General features: G+C 35.7%; 1 pseudogene; it reads left to right on the top strand.

The window, feature by feature from the left end:
- LOC107601427 (neurotrypsin-like) overlaps positions 1-7,014 on the top strand; it is a 46,358-nt pseudogene that overhangs the window by 19,132 nt on the left and 20,212 nt on the right.

Raw genomic sequence — 7,014 nt, 5'->3', positions numbered from 1 at the left:
TACGCATGTATATAATATAAATGTAAATCTGCATACATATATATATATATATATATATATATATATATATATATAAATAGGTCTACTGGTAAATTGATAAATCTGCATATATATATATTTTATTTTTTATTTTTTATGGTTTTATTTTTCTTTACTTTTAGTTTTCTTACCTAAAAGTTCAGATTTTATTTTGTTACCCTAACTATGCATAATTATATGGTTAATTGTATTTGCATTGCATTGCAAGTTTTTCCACTGCCATCTACGGCCCTATTAGAGAAGACGTGCAACCCACTAGTTAAGAACCGTTGGATTATTTCACAGAGAGAGAGGGTAATGCATGCAGAGCATTTTGGTTGTCACTACATTTATTGATGTGTTTGTGGCTTTGGGTCATGATTCCTGGTTTGCCTGCTCAGGTAATGGACCACCGCTGCGGTTGGTTGGTGGGGAGGAGGACTTTGAGGGACGAGTTGAGGTCTTCCATGATGGGCGCTGGGGGACCATTTGCGATGATCAGTGGGATGACATGGATGCTGAGGTGGTCTGCAGGCAGCTCGGACTGGGGTGAGTCCAATGTAGAACTAATACATCAAATACTCGTCGTACACACCCTGTCATAAATATACAGTGGATGGTTTCAGAGTAATACATCATACTTTTAACTCCTACCTTTTCTAAAATGCCTTTTGCAAATATCTTGGCAAGGTTTTAAAGAATCAGTAGCACATGTTGTCTCTTGTGAGGTATTTTCATTCCTGAGTGCTCTTATCTCGATGAGAGGAAAATTGAATTATTTATTTTGCGCTGTTGTATTTTTTGCTCTCATACACCATCTCCATCATGTTTTTGTAGCAGTCGTAGAGAATAAAGACTGTGAGATGGCACATGAGCGCAGCCTCACGCCGCTGATGCAGAGATGATATGCACGACTTCAGTTACTGCAGCATTAAAGCAACTGAATGATGTGTTTGTCGGTTATAGTTAGAACATATTAGCTTTCAAACCGAATCTGTTGTAAGAAGCATTATCTGTGTGCCTTTTTGTGTGATACTGTACTCATTGCTTCTCAGGGCCTCTTGAATTCCCTCTGAATATAAGCGGGGTTAAGGCTGGTCAGCACCTGGATGGGAGACCACCTGGGAAGTTTAAGATTAAGGCTGCTGCTGAAGAGGTGTTAGTGAGGCCAGCAGATGCTGCTCACCCTGAGCTCTATGCTGGTCCTAATGTCCCAGAACAGTGATGAGGACAGTGTTCAGCAAAAAGGCACTGTCTTTCTGATAAGATGTTAAATTGAGGTTCTGACTGTCTGGGGTCTGTAAAAATCACAGTTGCGTTTCTTGAAAAAAGAGTAGGGATGTAACACTGGCATCTTGGCCAGCGATAGGTGCAACAAAATAATTTTTAGTACTCTGTCAGATTATTGTATTAATTTACATATGTACCTTAAGTCAAGTCAAGTCACCTTTATTTATATAGTGCTTTTAACAATACAGATTGTGTCAAAGCAGCTTTACAGTATCAAATAGGAAAATAGTGTGTCAGTGCAAAAGGACAACAATAAACTCTCAATTTTCAGTTAAAGGCAGTTCATCATTGAATTCAGTGATGTCATCGTCCAGCTCAGTTCAGTTTAAATAGTATCTGTGCAATCAAGTCGGGCATCTTGGCCAGCGATAGGTGCAACAAAATAATTTTTAGTACTCAGATTTTTGTATTAATTTACATATGTACCTTAAGTCAAGTCAAGTCACCTTTATTTATATAGTGCTTTTAACAATACAGATTGTGTCAAAGCAGCTTTACAGTATCAAATAGGAAAATAGTGTGTCAGTGCAAAAGGACAACAATAAACTCTCAATTTTCAGTTAAAGGCAGTTCATCATTGAATTCAGTGATGTCATCGTCCAGCTCAGTTCAGTTTAAATAGTATCTGTGCAATCAAGTCGACGATATCGCTGGAAATTAACGTTCCCACAACTAAGCAAGCCAGAGGCAAGTAACCAAAACTCCATCTGTGACAGAATTGAGAAAAAACTTTGGGAGAAACCAGGCTCAATCGGGGGGCCAGTTCTCGTCTGGCCCGATGAACCAGCAGGTTGTTCCATGCTGCAGCAAAGTTAGATTGTGCAGAGGACTCATCTGGTTCCCGTGGTCTTGTCCCGAAGGCCGTCTAGGAGACAAGGTCTTCACTGGGGATCTGTCTCTGGGGCTCATCTAGTTGTCCTTGTCTCCACTGAAATTCAGGGCTGTAGAGGTCATCACTAGGTGCTGATCCACCATCTGGGCTGGATACGGACTGGATCTGGTGGCTATGGTGACCTCGGAATAATAAAGAAACAGACTAATATTAGCGTAGATACCATTCTTCTTACAATGTAACAAGTACATTGTGTGTTATTGGAAGTGTTCCTGGTTCCGGTTGACCTAATTAATGCAGCCTAACAATCTTTTAACGGATTTGAATAATAGAAATGTGTAAGTGTGTTATGTGTAAGCCAGGTTAAAGAGATGGGTCTTTAATCTAGATTTAAACTGACAGAGTGTGTCTGCCTCCCGAACAGTGTTAGGTAGATTATTCCAGAGTTTGGGCGCTAAATAGGAAAAGGATCTGCCGCCCGCAGTTGATTTTGATATTCTAGGTATTAACAAATTGCCAGAGTTTTGAGAGCGCAGCGGACGTGGAGGACTATAATACGATAAGAGCTTGCTCAAGTACTGAGGTGCTAAACCATTCAGGGTTTTATAAGTAATTAGCAAGATTTAAAAAGGTATACGATGTTTAATAGGGAGCCAGTGCAGTGTTGACAGAACTGGGCTAATATGGTCGTACTTCCTGGTTCTAGTAAGAACTCTAGCTGCTGCATATTGGACCGGCTGGAGTTTGTTTATTAAGCGTGCAGAACAACCACCCATGAATTAACATTTCTGCAGTTGACATTGAGAGCATAGGTCGCAATTTAGATATATTTTTTAGATGAATAATGCAGTTTTACAAATGCTAGAAACGTGGCTTTCGTAGAAAAGATTGCTATCAAATAGCACACCTAGGTTCCTAACTGGTGACGAAGAATTGACAGAGCAGCCAACAAATGTTAGTCAGTGTTCTAGGTTATTACATGCGGAGGTTTTAGGTCTGATAATTAACACCTCTCTTTTTTCAGAATTTAGCAGTAAGAAATTACTCGTCATCCAGTTTTTTAAATCGACTATGTATTCTGTTAGTTTTTCAAATTGGTATGTTTCACCGGGCCGTGAAGAAATATAGAGCTGAGTGTCATCAGCATAACAGTGAAAGCTAACACCATGTTTCCTGATGATATCTCCCAAGGGTAACATGTAAAGCGTGAAAAGTAATGGCCCTAGTACTGAGCCTTGAGGTACTCCATACTGCAATTGTGATTGATATGATACCTCTTCATTCACTGCTATGAATTGATGGCGGTCAGATAAATACGATTTGAGCCATGCTAATGCACTTCCACTAATGCCAACAAAGTTTTCTAGTCTATTTAAAAGAATGTTGTGGCCGTGGTCGATAGTGTCGAATGCAGCACTAAGATCCAGTAGCAATAATAGAGAGATACAACCATGAACAGATGATAAGAACAGGTCATTTGTAACTCTAATGAGAGCAGTCTCAGTACTATGATACGGTCTAAATCCTGACTGGAAATCCTCATAGATACTGTCAGGAATATGGACCTGTTTTGTGGTGCTTTCTCCCATGTGCTCCTAGAAGCACTGTGACAGGAGTTTCAAGATCGGTCTGTAATGAACTAGATCTTTGGGGTCAAGTTGTGTTTTTTTAATGAGAGGCTTAATAACAGCCAGTTTGAAGGTTTTGGGGACATATCCTAATGACAATGACAAATTAATAATAGTCAGAAGAGGATCTATGACTTCTGGAATCACCTCTTTTAGGAGCTTAGATGGAATAGGGTCTAACGTACATGTTGTTAGTAAAAAAAAGTAATATGTTTAAAATATATTGATTTCATACTAAGTAGTTCAAATCTATTAACATATTTACTGACATATTGCTTGAGACTTACAAATATAAAAATTATAATTAATTTTTTTTTAGAGTACTACTTGTGCACAATGCACATTTCTTAATATTAAGCCTAAAATGTGTTTTAATGTCACTGTTGATGAGAATTGTATGATCTTTGAATCATATCAGTCTTTAAATGCAAGATATTTAAAGTGTACCTGAAGTATAATTCCACTTTAGCACAATCAAATATGTTTAAGTATATCTTTAGTTGGACTTCAGCACTACATTTGCACAATTAAAGTGCATTAATTACAAAAATAGTTGTTCCAATTTAGCAGACTTTAAGTATACCAGTTTGGTATACCAAAAGTACAATTGCAGGATATTTTTATTAAGCACATAAATATATAAATGTGTTTGTAGTATACTTAGCATGAAATAAATGTATTTCAGATACATTTTAGTATATTTATTTTTCACTAGGGTAGTATCCTAACTGGTGACGAAGAATTGACAGAGCAGCCAACAAATGTTAGTCAGTGTTCTAGGTTATTACATGCGGAGGTTTTAGGTCTGATAATTAACACCTCTCTTTTTTCAGAATTTAGCAGTAAGAAATTACTCGTCATCCAGTTTTTTAAATCGACTATGTATTCTGTTAGTTTTTCAAATTGGTATGTTTCACCGGGCCGTGAAGAAATATAGAGCTGAGTGTCATCAGCATAACAGTGAAAGCTAACACCATGTTTCCTGATGATATCTCCCAAGGGTAACATGTAAAGCGTGAAAAGTAATGGCCCTAGTACTGAGCCTTGAGGTACTCCATACTGCAATTGTGATTGATATGATACCTCTTCATTCACTGCTATGAATTGATGGCGGTCAGATAAATACGATTTGAGCCATGCTAATGCACTTCCACTAATGCCAACAAAGTTTTCTAGTCTATTTAAAAGAATGTTGTGGCCGTGGTCGATAGTGTCGAATGCAGCACTAAGATCCAGTAGCAATAATAGAGAGATACAACCATGATCAGATGATAAGAACAGGTCATTTGTAACTCTAATGAGAGCAGTCTCAGTACTATGATACGGTCTAAATCCTGACTGGAAATCCTCATAGATACTGTCAGGAATATGGACCTGTTTTGTGGTGCTTTCTCCCATGTGCTCCTAGAAGCACTGTGACAGGAGTTTCAAGATCGGTCTGTAATGAACTAGATCTTTGGGGTCAAGTTGTGTTTTTTTAATGAGAGGCTTAATAACAGCCAGTTTGAAGGTTTTGGGGACATATCCTAATGACAATGACAAATTAATAATAGTCAGAAGAGGATCTATGACTTCTGGAATCACCTCTTTTAGGAGCTTAGATGGAATAGGGTCTAACGTACATGTTGTTAGTAAAAAAAAGTAATATGTTTAAAATATATTGATTTCATACTAAGTAGTTCAAATCTATTAACATATTTACTGACATATTGCTTGAGACTTACAAATATAAAAATTATAATTAATTTTTTTTTAGAGTACTACTTGTGCACAATGCACATTTCTTAATATTAAGCCTAAAATGTGTTTTAATGTCACTGTTGATGAGAATTGTATGATCTTTGAATCATATCAGTCTTTAAATGCAAGATATTTAAAGTGTACCTGAAGTATAATTCCACTTTAGCACAATCAAATATGTTTAAGTATATCTTTAGTTGGACTTCAGCACTACATTTGCACAATTAAAGTGCATTAATTACAAAAATAGTTGTTCCAATTTAGCAGACTTTAAGTATACCAGTTTGGTATACCAAAAGTACAATTGCAGGATATTTTTATTAAGCACATAAATATATAAATGTGTTTGTAGTATACTTAGCATGAAATAAATGTATTTCAGATACATTTTAGTATATTTATTTTTCACTAGGGTAGTAATACAAAATGAACAGAAGTAAATAAATAAAAAAAGTCATTTTCATTTTTGTGTATACAGCATTAAAGTAATTGTAACATGACATTTAACATTCAAATATATAAAAATTTAGTTGAAATTTAAATTGACACATTTAATATTGAATTATGATAAAAATGGTAATGCTTCACAAAAAGGTTCCATTTGTTAACATTAGTTAGCTACATAAGTTAACATGAGCACTTCTAAAGCATTTATTAATCTTAGTTAATTTTTACATTTACTAATACATTATTAAAATCAAAAGTTGTATCTCTTAACATTATTTAATAGACCTGAGCTAACATGAACTAACAATGAACAGTTGCATTTCTTAACATAAATACTGTAACAACAAATTTGCTAGCTAATATTCGTTTACACATTAATTACTTTACGATAAATAACATTAATTAATGGGACCTTAAGGTAACGTGTTACAAAAAAGTAATCTCACAATACAGACAACAGAGATAGCTCAGGAAATGATGCAGAATATGATCAGAAAATATTGCAAGCCAGACTCAAACAATATAGCTGTGTTCTAATTGACTGGGTCACTACAAACTGTTCCCTACTCTCTGAGCATACATAGCTGTTGAAATTCACTCCACTTGACAAAATGACTAAACTCAATAAACTTAACCTATTAAACTAATTAAGAAATTAGTTTGATTTTCAACTCACTTCACTGCATTTATTTTAGTAAAGCTTCTTGTGGTTCCAGGGTGATGTGCAATGACTGGTGGTTAAATTTCCCTCTCCGTTTCCTGTGAATTATTAATGTTCTCTTATTCCCTATGTTGTTTGCAGTACCCTTCGAACTGAACATGTTTGCTCTCTTTGGATTTGAATCGTACTTAAGATGACAGAAATCCACTTTACAGAGCACTTATATCTCCTTTCAGGACCGTTTCTAGCCAATTTGACGCCCTAGGCGAAATCCCTATTGGCACGCCCCCACAAAAAAAAAATTATATAAACTGTGTGTATGTGTGTATATATATATATATATATATATACATATATATATATATATATATATATATATATACATATATACACACACA

The sequence above is a fragment of the Sinocyclocheilus grahami genome, unplaced genomic scaffold, assembly GCF_001515645.1.
Source record: "Sinocyclocheilus grahami isolate Dianchi unplaced genomic scaffold, SAMN03320097.WGS_v1.1 scaffold305.1, whole genome shotgun sequence".
Taxonomy (NCBI): domain Eukaryota; kingdom Metazoa; phylum Chordata; class Actinopteri; order Cypriniformes; family Cyprinidae; genus Sinocyclocheilus; species Sinocyclocheilus grahami.
Note: the sequence above shows the minus strand (reverse complement) of the source record. Positions and strands in the feature narration are given on the sequence as shown.